Genomic DNA, 13,813 nt, shown 5'->3' on the forward strand with positions numbered 1-13,813 from the left:
ATTGCTGTTGTATTTGTAGTGGCAGTTACAGTTGACGTTATATGTATAGTAAAAAAGTTAAAAAAATATATAACAAAAAAAATACATTGCATGTGCTTTTAAATTGCATATCCATAAGCACTGTCAGTTAAAAAGTTAAAAAAATTTGTATTAAAAAAATGCAGTTGCTTTTGCAGTGGCAGTTGCAGTTTTAGTTGCGGTTAAAAAGTAAAAAAAATATATAACAAAAAAATTACATTGCGTGTGCAGTTGCAGTTGCATATCCTGCAGCAGTTACAGTTTAAAAGTAAAAAAAAATATAATAAAAAAAAAAAAGGTTCCGTTGCAGTTGCAGTAGCAGTTAAAATTTTAAAGAAATATATAATAAATAAAAATGCGGTTGCTTTTGCAGTTGCAGTTGCATTTGCAGTTACATGTGTAGTAAAATAGTTAACAAAATATATAAAAAAAATAATTACAGTTGCAGTTGCATGTACAGTTCAGTTGCATGTCTAGTAGGAGTTGCAGTTAATAAATAAAAAAAATATATAATAAAGAAAATTCAGGTTCCGTTGCAGTTGCAGCTGCAGTTAAAGAGTTAAAAAAATGTATAATACAAAAAATTTATGTAATGTTGCAGTTGCAGTTGCAGTTCCAGTTGCAGTTGTAGCTGTTTCAGTAAAGAAAAAAAAAGATGTATAATAAAGAAAATGCAGGTTCCGTTGTAGTTGCAGTGGCAGTTAAAAAGGTAAAAAAATGTATAATAAAAGAAATGCAGTTACTTTTGCAGTGAAATGGACAGTAAAAAGTTAAAAATATGCAGTTGCATTTGAAGTTGCATTAGCAGATGCAGTTGCTATTACAGTGGCAGTTGCAGTTTTAGTTAAAAAGTGAACAAAATTTGTAATAAAAACAATGCAGTTTCTTTTGCAGTTGCAGTTGTAGTTGCAGTTGCAGTTGCAGTTTCATGTGTAGTAAGAAAGTTAAAATAATATATAAAAAGAAATGCATTTAGTGCTACAGTTGCAGTTGCAGTTGTATTTGTAGTGGCAATTGCAGTTGCAGTTGCAGTTGCAGTAAAAAGTTATAAAAAGGTATAATACAAAAATGTTTTTAATGTTGCAGTCGCAGTTACAGTAAGCAGTAAAAAAATATATAAAAAAAATGTGCAGTGGCATGTGCAGTTGCAGTAGCAGTTGCAGTTGCAGTTGCAGTTGCAGCTGTAAAAAAATTTTTGCGTCAAAATAGAGCTCTGCTCTTTATTCACGACAAAATATTGTTTAAAAAGTAAAAAAATTTCGGGCTTTAATACGAAACAAAAGACTTTCATCTAATATGCATCGTGTTAGAAACAAAACGTTCTCAAATCACGAAGAAATTTACCTAAAATAAATCGCGCGTATAGCAAATCTGAGGTATGACCTTTAAATATATCGCATTTTTTTGTAAAAGAAAAAATAGTTTTTTAAGTAGACGCTGTAAATGTACTTCTTAGAGTTGCGAAATCAATGCTGTAAACATCGTTCCTAAAGATATATTTTTAAATACTGATTCCTATGAAAATAATCTTTGCTGGAATATTTTTTCAACAAAAAAGATCAATATTTTTTCACAGTGTAAACATAGTGCTTAAAGGCTGGAAAGAATTTTTATCGCACAAACAAAAAGAACGTTTTCATCTCCAAAAAATTCGAGTTCTATACGAAAAGTGCCCTAAACACGAAATATTCTCACTAGTTTACATCGTTTTACAATTTCGTTGTTAGACTGTCAAATAAATCACTCATTTTCTTTGAACACAAAAACAATATTTCTAATTATATGCTGAAAAATAAGGCCTTAGGTTTTAAAATTTTATCATTACAAAGCGAATCTTTAGAGATCTTTTAGCTTTATTACTCGTATTTTACAAAAATTTGTCTAGAAAATTTTCGAAACTTAATAAGGAAGTAATCTTTGACGGCTAAAGAAGATGAATAAAATTTGAGATAACTTTAATCGCAGATACAAAAAGATAGTTTCTTATAGAAATAATCAAGAATTCGTGATAAAAAGTACCTTAAATTCGAAAAAATTTACCTTTATTACACTATTTAGAAAATTTGATTTTTCTAACATTCAAAGAAATTGCCCCTTTAAGTATAAACGAAAGTTAACCTTGTGTTTATTCGCTTTTGTTATTTTTGCTAAGGTTTCCAAAACTAGGCTATAAACAGCGTATAATAGGAGATCTCATAGATGTCTTAGTCGTATGTTTTATTAACGTTGCTAAAAAACTATTATAACAAAATGTAAAATTTGTTGTCTGCAGTGCCAAAAAAAATTTTTTAAATCTTAAAATAATTGTTTTAATAGATACAAAACAGTAAATTTTGGTTGTAAACTATCGCATTGTAAACGAAATAAACTCGATACATGACGAGATTTAACTTATTTAACTTATTTTAAATAATATTTTTCAGATTATCTCAAAAATCACCCCTTTTTTTCCCTGCATTAAAAACTATAATGTGATTATTTGCTGGAGTAGTTTCGCTTGATTTATCAAAAACTAGGCTGTAAACATTGAAAAATCTCTCAGATTTATAACTTGTATTTATTCTAAAAATTACTGTTATCTTTTGGCAACAAAATTGAGCTATGTTCTTCATCCGCGAAAAAATAGTGCTTAAGAACTCAAAACAATGTCCGGCTCTAATACGAAACAGAGGACTTTCGTGGAAATTACATCGCGTTAGAAACGAAACGTATCCTTAAACCTTAAGAAATTCAACAATATTACATCGTATTTGTTTGTGAATCAGCATTGTCGCAGAGCAGATCGTAATATCATAATCGGCACACCAGAGGTCTACATCCCTCAGCGATTCTTGTCTCATGACCTATGACACGCATGAGTTATGTTACAGTGTACGAGGTATGAATTCACACACGTAAGTAATAACGAATGATTTATTTAGTTCAGGTAAGTGAGTAAATAATCAAACTAAAAGAAGTTGATTAAAATGCTTTTACTGATTAATACGTCGTTACAGATTGAATGCCCGACAGAAAGTGAATCGACGCTGATACAAGAGAAGTGATGGTAAGCACTTTCCTTGTGCCCCTTATCGCATTCCAATTGCACGGCCCTTTATCTCAAGCCGCCTTGCCCGGACATCGAGGATGTTTAGTCTACCTATGATGATAAGGACATTGGCCGCTCGGCAACCAGATGCCTAGAGGCCGAATCATATAACTTATGCGAGATCTTGGTCTTCTTCTTTACGGAAATAACGGCCGATAACAGCTATTGTCGATCCACACGTTCGTTTGGACACACGTATTTCATTTTTGTCTCAACTTATTTTGAATAATGCGCTAATCATAAGTTAACCCTTTCGCTACGAGCGTCACCTATAGGCGACATCCGCGCGATGTCCTGTGTGTACGAGCGTCGCCTATAGACGGCGTCTTCTGCCTGACCTGAGAACCGTTCCGTTCAATGCCGCTACTCCGGTGGCACGGTGGTCCGTACAGCGGCGTCACTCCGACGGAGCACACTGCCGTAGCGAAAGGGTTAAATTCATCTCGCGGTTAAATTCATCGGTATTCTCACGTAGCGATCGAAGCATCGGTGCTTCCATCAGTATAAGACGAATTTAGTGCATCACCATTCAACTCATCTCACCACGTGAAGTGCCGAGCGCGTGACACAGGTCGCTGACCTTCAAGGCCACTCAACAACTCAGCTCACAAAGCATCCGTAGCATCTCTGTGGTGGAGCATTCAATTTGTACAACCTTCGGTCTGTATTCATCTTTATATATTATCATTCAACTTGTACTATTCGCCGGTTTATATTCATATTTATACATTATTGTACTCATATTTTGACATATTATCATTAAAGACGTTTGCGCTTTTACACGCACCTAACTTGTTTTATTGCAAAGACTTTTGTTGCGAATTCCGTTAACTTTAGCGTACCATCGAAAGGGTTAAATTTCAAACATTTTGGTCCTTTGAGCCGGATTCGCTACAAATTCAGACTTTGTGGTCGTGTAAGGGCGTGATTTGATCACACGTCTAAATTTGAATCACATACGGATTCCTTTGTTAACGTTCGCGGGATCAGTAGCACCATTTGTGGGATCCATCAGCGTGATTCTCAACTCTCCACGTGGCGCTCAATTCTCAGTGTAGTTTTAAACTCACCGTGTGGCGCTCAACCAGTTCTACTATGGCGAAAGCAGCTTCCAGAAGAGGAATGCTAGATGCCGTGGATGAAGGAAACTTGCAGCGTGTTCAATTGTATTCAAAAAATATTAATTCACTGGGGAAAAATAATATATGAATATTTTTATTATAAACGTATCAAAAAAGACTTATACAAAATATGTAGTAAAACTTAACAAAATCTTAAAGGGAAAAAGGAAGTAGTGACTAGTGTTCACGTCTTTGTTCGCTGCTCGTGAGTACGCGTGTGTCTCGCTCGGTGATTGGGACGGAAGAGAGCGAATAGTACATACATAATATAAATTGTTAAGCTTGTTACATATTTTGTATAAGTTTTTTTTTGATACGTTTATAATAAAAATATTCATATAATATTTTTCCCCAGTGAATTAATTATTTTTGAATATAATTGAACACGCTACAAACTCACTCATCTTGTCACCGCAGGCGCCGCTCATTAAGCTCCTCTCATCCAGTGGTGGGGAGAGCGCTGAGCGCATTCACTTATCAACCGCCAGAGTGACTAGCTCCATGAAGACGACGAGGCGGAACTCTCCATTACGGCTGCTGACGGAGCTTGTCCTCAAATACCAAAGTCAACTCAACCGCTTAAGGTTCCTGATCTCAATGAAAGAGGAACTGCTGACCGCAAACGCAGCCACATTCGGTGATGTGGAGATGAATCAGGAAAACCTTGAACGAATCCACCGAGAATTTACATGCACTCACGAGTACTTTGAACTCAACTGGCCGGCGGCTTTCCTCGACCACACCTATTTCAGCGAGAACGTACACCCACAGGAAGCGAAGGTGTTGTTACGTCCTAACGTTATTAAATTTGTTATATTATTAATACAAGCGGAATTCGGCATATTTGGTTTATATTTTAATAACTTTAGGTTAGGATTTATGGTGTTTATTTAAATTTAGAATTTATTTGTCACTGAAACGTGAAAGTCTTTTGTAGAACGATACTAATAATATTCCTTTTTTTTCTGAAAGCTAGTCTTCTATTCTTAGCTTTTATTTCTTGCGTATTTCTCAAAATCTTATTTTCGTTCAAATCCTTATTACGCACTATCACAGGTAGCAACAGATCACGCGATCGACGTGTTTACGACCACGTACGCTAAAGGGCGTGGATCACGTGATCAACGTGTTCTCTTCTATTTTCTTATTTTAATCTCAAATTTCACATATATTAACAATAGCTATATTGAAAGTTGAGAACGCTTGAATTTAGAATTAAGTCGTCGCTAAGATGAAACCACGTGATCGACGTGTTTTCTTCTATTTTTTTATTTTAATCTCGAATTTCTTATATATTAATATACGTATATTATATATAATTATTTATATATAATATATATATATATAAATAATGTATGTTAATACATTATAATGGTTGTATTGTATATGTATGGTAATATAGTATAATAGTTGTATTAATAGTCGAGAACGATCAAATTTCGAATTTATTCAATATTGTTGTTATATTTTTGTACGCCAAAATTTTCTCTCCATATAATATTTATTTCCTCCGAGAATAATAATCGCCGGAACATTCTTCTCCAAGGGTTGCGTTTTGCGGAAGAGAAAATTGTTGTTAAGAAAGCATTTTGCGTAAGTGGGAGGTACTCCCACTATTGCGAATGGCACTCTACGTGGGGGGTTGCGTTTCTCCCTATATATAGGCTACCGCTTAAATTCGATTGTTCAGTGTTCGCATAAAATTGAGTATACGACATATAATTTGAATAGTTCGCATTAGATACTAAGTCTCTGACTTTTGCTAGTAATTGTAGTTCAACAGTCGATACTAAGATACATTGTACTAGATACATTTGTTACTAATTGTAAGTTTTCTTCATTTGTTACTAATTATAATTTTTCTTCATTCGTTACTAATTGTAAGTTTTCCTTATTTGTTACTAATTATAAGTTTTCTACTAAGATAATATTTAATACTAAGATAAAATTAAGATATTTGTTATTAGTTCAACAATTATTACTAAGCTCCACATGAATAACTAAGTTGCGTTAAACAAGGTCATTTAAGAATAAATTTCTTTTGTTCACGAATCTCTTTTCTAAATTTGTGATTGCTCCTGTACAATCCCCTTTGGGACGTAACAGTGCATAGAAGACTCAGATTAGCACTCAATACGGTGCGACATTCATTAGCGGTCAATCCCTCACCAGCAACACCGGAACAACGCATTGAGTCGAAGTTGCCGGATATTCAGGTAAAGGCATTCTCCGGAGAATACGACGCTTAGCCAGGATTCAAGGCGATTTTTTTTTCACTCATCCTCCGGAATTACCGCATCTCAGACTTTGAACGGCTACATTACTTAAGGAGCTGCATGCAGGGTGCTCCAGCTCAACTCATCGAAAACTTCCCATTGGCGGGCGCCTCTCTTCAACCATCGTGGAATTTCCTCATCGCCCGCTACGAAAACAAGCGACTGCTCATCCCGGCTCAATTTGACCGGTTGTAGTTCAAATATATTACATCGTATACAAGATACGTGTCAAAACCATCAAAGACATAAGCTTTTTTTTAAACGTTAAAAATTTATTTTATAATTTTTCTTGTAGTCAATTCTTCCTATGATTTCGATATCAAGTCTATAAACAGATTATATTTAGAGATCTTTTAGATTACTAACTAGAATAAATCGAGAAGCTTGCGAGAAAATTTTTTTAAAGAAATTGATCAATTCTCATTTAATACGCAAAGAAAGTGTTAAAAATATAATAACTTTCATTGTAGATACCAATCTGACGTTTTCTGTAGAAAAAATATTGCATGTTAGCGAAAAATACTTTTAAAATAAAGAAATTAAACTAATTTACCTTATATTAAAAACTTTTTATGAGATAATAAAAAAAATCGCCCCTTTTTTTCTACAAGATAACCCCATTAAGTAATTATTCCCTGGAGTATTTTCGCTTAAGGTTTGAAATCTGGGCTATAATTAGCGTATCCTTACAAAATTCTTAAATTTTTGACTCGTATGTATCCACAATGTTACTGCAAGGATTTTTTGATAATATTGAGCTATTTTCTTTGACAGCGAAAAAATAATGCTTAAAAATTCAAAAAAATTCTGTTCTTTGATACGAAACAGACGATTTTCGTCAAAAAAACATCGCATTTAAAACTAAAAGGGCACTACAATCGAAGTAGTTTAAATGCATTACATCGTATTATAAACTCGTGGTAAAAACATCAAAGATATCGCCAATGTTTTTAAACGCGGAAACTTTTTTTGATTATTAGCAGTAGGAGTATTGCCTAGTGTTTTGTTATCATAGCTACAAACAGCGTACCCTTGCAGGCCTTTTTGATTTCTAACTCGTATGAGGCAAAAACATTTCTAGTAATTTTTTTTAACGAAATAGGGCGACTTTTCTTGACAGGGAAAAAAGGGCAAATAACTTAAAAAAATTTTAGTTTAAGATGATTTTGTTGAAGAAAAAAAAACGTGTGTGTATACTTCTTCAGCGTACCAAAACGATTATAACCCCAAAAACCTCAAAAATAACTTAAAAAAAAATAACTTCAAAAAAAAACATCAACATCAAAAATAACTGCAACTATCCCGCGTACTAATTAAATACATACTCTAAATTTGCCAATAAGACGATAAAATTATAAAATAAAATAAAGATATTTAATATAATTGATAAAGGTTTATATGTATATATATAGTTAATAAATATAATTTAATTTATTTATTTATACGTCAGGAAGAAGAAGGGTTTAATTAAAAAATAAAATAAGAAATAAAACCTTTGATTGAACCAATATAACAAGGTATAATACTTTATTGGCTCGTCAGAGAAAAGCCTTGTGGCATAAAAACCCTGGTTGATAATTTAAATAATTTAAATAACTTCAATATTACTATATAACTACAATTTTCACGAATGACAATATATACTCTACATTTGTAAATTAAATAAAATATAACTTCAATAATAACTTCAATAAAATAAAGATATTAAATACAATTTAAATAATATACAATTANTTAATCGGTCTCTAATACCTTATATTTTTGCATCTTTATTAGCTAAAAATAAATAATTTGAATCATTTYTTACAAATAAAAAGGACAGTTGTTTTATTTTAATTAAGTAACAATACTAAATTTTTTCAGAACAAACCATTTGCACGAGATTCTCTACGCTACCCGTCTTAAAGAAATACGAGTAAATCATCTACGAGAATTAATTTTGATTTTATTAACTGGACAAATCCTGAGGAAATTTATATAGCAGAAAAAAAACCATTTTTGTGCATCCTGCTTTCTGTAAGTATTAGAAAAAAAATAAAATTTTTTCTTAAGAAAGTATTAGAAGTTCTTACATGCAGGGTGTCCCCCATCTAACACTTTTTACGACTATTCAAATACTTGAGAAAACCTGACCAAAAGAAAACGTGTATGTGTACTTATGTAAAAAACGAGTATAACCTCAATAACCTAAAAAACAATGTCGAAAAAAAACATTCACATAAAAAATAACTGAAACTATCCCGCGAGCCAATATAATACATACTCTTAGTTTGTCAATAAGACGATAAAATTTTAATAAAAAATAAAGATATTTAATACAATTGGTAAAAGTAATAAAAATAAATTAATAAAAATAAAGTAATAAAAATAAATTAATAAAAATAATTTAATTAATTTATTTATACGTCAGGAAGCAGAAGGGTTAAATTATTATAAGAAATAAGAAAGAAAACACTTGGTTGAGCTAATACAACAACGTATAATACTTTTTTTGCTCGTCAGGGAAAAGCCTTGTTGCATAAAAACCCTGGTTAAAAATTTAAATAACTTTAATAATTTAAATAACTTCATTATTACTATTTAACCACAATTTTCACGAATGGCAATATATATTCTACATTTGTAGAATAAATAAAATATACCTTAAATAATAACCTCAATAAAATAAAGATATTAAATACAATTTAAATAATATACAATTATTATAAAATTAATAAAATAAAATAAGAAATATGAAAAAAGAAAAACACTTGATTCAATCAATAAAAAGTATAATACTTTAGTGGCTCGTCAGGGAAAAGCCTTGTGGCATAAAAACCCTGGTTGATAAATTAGATATAATAAGGAATTGCGTCTAATAGAAGATTGAACACGTGTCTTACCTCTCGTTCGTTTCGCTTGTATATGGATTCCACAACAAGGCTCACCACGTTTATGGAAGTATAAGGGATACTTATGATTTGCTTATTTTGCTTCTAGCTTGTATCGCTTCGTTCGTCGGTTTCTTTGTAAATTCTTCGCTGGTTGTCTAAAACGTGTCATTATAGGTGTCCAGTGGAAGAATAGGAAGAGTGTCTTTGTTGATGGACCCAGCAGGGCGTGCTTAGCAACGGTTCGAAGAGTGGAGAGGCGCGATAACAACATTCCGATATTGTCAATATTCTCAGCAAGGAAAGAATTTTCTCACTTCGATATTCTCAAAATGATTGAGGCGCGTATTTCGAATATACGCTAAGAATCTACAATCTTAACGGATCGTACATAGATTGTTAACACGTTGAGTGCCATACGAATTCTGAAGGAAATCCTCGTAAGGCCATGTTCGTTATTTTTAGCATTGAATAAATGTAAAATAAATGTAAATCCCTTAAAAAAACTTCAAAAAATAAAGACCAAACAAATAAAATAAACAATTAGCAATAATATTAGTTTTTGATCTGACATATAAATTATTTAAATTTGTACCAGTAATCACAGGCTGAGCCGATGGTTCGTAAAATAAATTAGAAGTTGACGGAACACATAAAATTTCATTCGCAGACAATTCATATCCTAGTGCAATCATTTTCCTTCGCAGCTTATACACCTTACAACGTTCCGCATTAGTTTGCGTTTTGTKTTCCTTATTCTCCTTATTCTTCTTCCTACGATGACGATATTATTTACATTTCTCTGCATTAGTTTTAGGCATCCCGAAAACTTTGACAGAAATCTAGATATATACTGGTCCTGGTCAAAAATATCAAAATGTAGATATTAGTCCACACTAAATATAAGGGAGTTATATCAAATTACTTTTATGCGTCAACAGGCATGGCGCACTGGCAGCACTAATTCCTACTTGATCATTTAAGTCAAGTAGCGTGTAGTACGATTAGTACTTGGATGGGTGAACCGCTTGAGAAAAAAAGAGCGGAAGAAGAAGAGAAGACTTCATGCCGTAAATTTGAAATTGTTTTACCCTCGCATCGTAAATACCGAAAACTTTGTGGTGTCGATTTTTCGGTCGCATCGTAAAATTCGTTTTTCCCAAACGCACCAAAGGAATTATAAATTTAAAAACAATATTAATACTTTATATCACGGCTGAAGACCATCAACTGCAAAGATTAGTCTTCAAGATGATTATAAAAGACTTTTAAATAATCATCTGGTGACATTTAGTAGTGAAATCCAGCATGTTATGAACAAAAGGAAAGGCTTGACGCTGTATACTTTTAATTGTCAAAGTCTGCTAGCTCACTCCGGTAATATCATTGATTCCATTTTACAAGAGTTTAAAATTTCAATATTCAGTGAAACTTGGTTAGATGATAATAAGTCTGTTATTATACTAAATTTCAATGATATAATTCAATACAAACGATCAAATTTTCGAGCTGAATAAGTTGCTATTTATTACAGTGCGAATGATACAACTATTCTTCTGACATGACTGTGAGACAGTCCGATTTTGTTAGTTCTGCGATTTCATCAGTGGGTAAATTTTGTATAGCGGAGTGTACAACGAAAGATGGTAAAATAATTATGTTCATAGCCATTTATATTTCTTGAAATCAAACAATTTAGCATATTATTCATTTCTTGAAACAGGCACTATTTTCATACACAGTATATAAAGCGATATATATGAGTAAAGGCGAAGATTTGCTACTAACGATTCAAAATGAATATTTTAATGTTATTTTCAACTCTAAAAAATTCTGATGTACTCATCAACTTTTTACGTGAAGATTTAAATCTTTCAATAATTAATGATAACATAGTTCCTACCACCCGAAATAGTATTACAATTAATGCTGTATTTACACGATATTTAAATATCTGTGAGTTTGGAAATATTCGAGAAGTGTGCGCATCATAGTTTATAAGTATCTATAAGGGGGTATTATTCTCTAGCTTTTGTATGTGTGCCGATATAGGTATGAGTGTGTGAGAGAATGTATCGTGGAGAAAGAAACCGTTTTTTCAGATTAGTTCATTTGTTCAGGTTGCTAGGATACAGTGTCTGAACTTGTCGCCTTTGTGCAGCTCAATCGAAACTCTCGAACGTTCTCGACCCGGAAATGCCAGAAGATGGAGAGGTTTCTTGAAAGAATGCCGGAAGCAATGGGAAACGATGGTGGGAGGGTAAGAACATATATAGATGACGGAAAGGACTTGGCGGCGCATTCCGTGATAATTCATTGCTATTGGACGAGCGTTAGGCGTGAAAGTAAACGGGAAGACAACGGAGGACGGCGAAGGGATACGAAATACGACGATAAGCGACGAAGAATCGAAAACGGTATATCCTTCACTAATTATGACTGTTGTTTTCTGATTATTGCGTTGAGAGTGTCACCTAATATCTCGTCGCGATAAATTGAAATTTGATTATAGATGCTTACCATTCTCTCTCATTATACTTTAAAATCGTTTAATAATTATCGTTAAGCGTTATTCCTTAAATACATAAATAATATTACTTTTACTTTAATAAATAAATAATAAATCTTACATATCGTTTCTACTAAACTATAATATTTGTACCATATTTCAGCTATTTTACCCCTCTAGTCACTCACATGGCCATTGAATCACAAAAAGATCAAGTAATAAACGTGAATGAATTACACACACATTTTCATATATATAAATTTTAAATATAATATTATTAAAGTTATTTAAATTATTTAAATTATCAACCAAGGCGTTTCGTTACAAGGCTATTACCCGATAAGCCAATAAAATATTTTACTTTGTAGTATTACCTCAATTAAGTGTTTTATTTCTTATTCTTATTATTCATATTTTAATTAAACGATTCTTCTTCCCCATGTGTTAGTAATTAAATTTGATTATTCTTATTAAATAGACCTTTATCAATTATATTTAATATATAAATTTTGTCTTGTCATTTAAGTGTGTTTTCTACAAATGTAGAGTTATATATTGGCAAGCAGTACAATTAAAATTATTATAATGTTATTTTGATGTTATTTTTGAAGTTTTTTTTAACGTTATTGAGTTAATATTTTGTTTTGGTACGCCAAAGAAGTATAACTTTTTACGTGCGTACGTAAGTACACACATCAGCTTTTTTAGACACAGCTTCATATACACAAACATAGTTATAAGCAGTGAAAGCTCGTTGGAAGGGGTGTTAAATAAACACAAAGAGTTGTTTACAGAAGACAAATTCGAAGTAGGCAAAATAAACGGTTATGAGGCATCAGTAAAACCTTCTGTAAATAAATATATTGCGCACACGCCGTACAAATGCTCTATAGCGGATAACGAAGAAATAAAATCACAAATAAAATCGTTATTGAGAGTAGGTTTAATTGAACGCTCTACTAGTCCGTTCGCAGCTCCGGTAACTCTTGTTTTAAAGAAAGAAGAAGGGAGAAGGTCACGATTGTGCGTAGACTATAGCGAACTAAATAAAATTGCCATACCAGAATGCCATCCATTCCCAATGATTGATAATCTGTTAATGAGAGTACGAGATTGCAAATTGTTTTCAAAATTGGATATAAACTCGGCCTTCTGGTCAATCTCGATTAGGGAAAAAGATAGATATAAAACCGCGTTTATTATCCAAAACGGGCATTGGCAATGGAAATTTTGGCTTAAATTTGGCTCCAGCGATCTTTCAGAGAATTCTGAGTGAGGTTTTAGCGAAGAATAATCTCGAATCTTTCGCGATAAATTACATTGATGATATTTTGATTTTCTCAGAAAATTATTCAGATCATGTACGTCACATTAACGAAGTTCTTATCGCGATTGGAAAAGCGAGTTTGAAGTTAAACAAGAAAAAATGCGCTTTCGCAAAAAAATCAATTATCTATTTAGGACATGAAATCAAAGAAAATGAGATAAAACCCGTAAATGATAATTTAATCGCAATCAAAGATTTTCCTACACCGCGAAATCARAAAAATGTTAGACAACTTTTGGGGAAGATAAATTTCTACTTAAAATATATACCATAAGCTTCAATAGAGTTAGAACCACTGCATAAGTTACTCTGGAAAAATGTAAAATTTGAATGGACACAAGAATGTGAAGAAAGCCTAAGGAAGATAAAAAAACTATCTCAGCACTGAGCCGATATTGAAAATTTTCGACCCGAAACTTCCTATTTACATTTTTACAGATGCATCTAAAAAAGAAGTAGCGGCAATTTTAAAACAACCTCAAAAAGACAACTCTATAAAACCAGTCTTCTACTTTTCAAAAAAATTAACAGAATCACAAAAATATAAACGCGCTATTTTCTTGGAAATCCTGGCAATAAAAGAATGTATCTTATATTAGCAATA

Source organism: Polistes canadensis, unplaced genomic scaffold, assembly GCF_001313835.1.
Source record: "Polistes canadensis isolate GaletaPanama2010 unplaced genomic scaffold, ASM131383v1 scaffold_306, whole genome shotgun sequence".
Lineage (NCBI taxonomy): Eukaryota > Metazoa > Arthropoda > Insecta > Hymenoptera > Vespidae > Polistes > Polistes canadensis.